We start from the raw sequence: 923 nt of genomic DNA, 5'->3' as shown, positions 1-923 counted from the left end.
TTTTTTTATTTTATTGCAAGTTTTATTTTGTTCAAATTTATATTCGTCTTTATATACTTATTTATTTAATATTCATTTCTAAGAACTTGTTATTTTACTTTTTATTGATTATTTTATTACTTTAAAAAAAAAAAATTTTAAATATTTTAAATTTTTTTTATTTCAAAAAAAAAAAAATTCTTTATGACCCGTTACTTTTTGTTTATGTTTTATCTTTTTAGAAATAAAGTCTTATTTTATGTATATTGGTAACATTTATATACTTATACGAAATTATTTATTTTTTACGGAATCAATCTCGGGGCTTGGCGTTAAGACAAATTGTGTCTTCTTCTTGCGCCGGCCATCTGTATATTGGAAATATTGGTTGCATTTATATTTTTATACGGCCAAAAATGAAGAGGAAAAAAAAAGAAAAAAAAAAAGATCGCACATAGTAGATCTTTGTAATTGCATAAAGAGTCGATTTTACTGATAGTCAATAAAACTGAGATTTTAGAATATCAATGCTGATTGATTGCAAAACTTTTCTTGCCCTTAATTGATGCCACAATTTTCTTTTGATTTTTATATCCAAATAAAACAAAAACAGATTTTTAGGGTTTAAAAATCTTGCAGAATATGCAAATAGTAGACAACAAAATTCTCGGAAAGCCATTTTTTATCGAACGTTTTATCTTTTACTTTTTAACTGCAAACAAGATTTTTGAGAAATATCGACTGTAATCTAAATAAATCATTTTAGAGGGTTTAAAGTCATATTCTGCACTATGACATTGTGACCGACCGTTATCTATCCAAAATTGTATGGGTAGCATGACCTCTTAAATGATTTTTTCTTAAATGTTTTACAACATAAAAGTATAACATTAAAGTTTCGACCGGAGTCGGCAGAAAACATGGTCTTATCATCCGCCTCGTTA

This window comes from Hydra vulgaris, chromosome 14 (assembly GCF_038396675.1).
Source record: "Hydra vulgaris chromosome 14, alternate assembly HydraT2T_AEP".
In the NCBI taxonomy this organism is placed as follows: domain Eukaryota; kingdom Metazoa; phylum Cnidaria; class Hydrozoa; order Anthoathecata; family Hydridae; genus Hydra; species Hydra vulgaris.
This window is presented reverse-complemented; position numbering follows the sequence as displayed.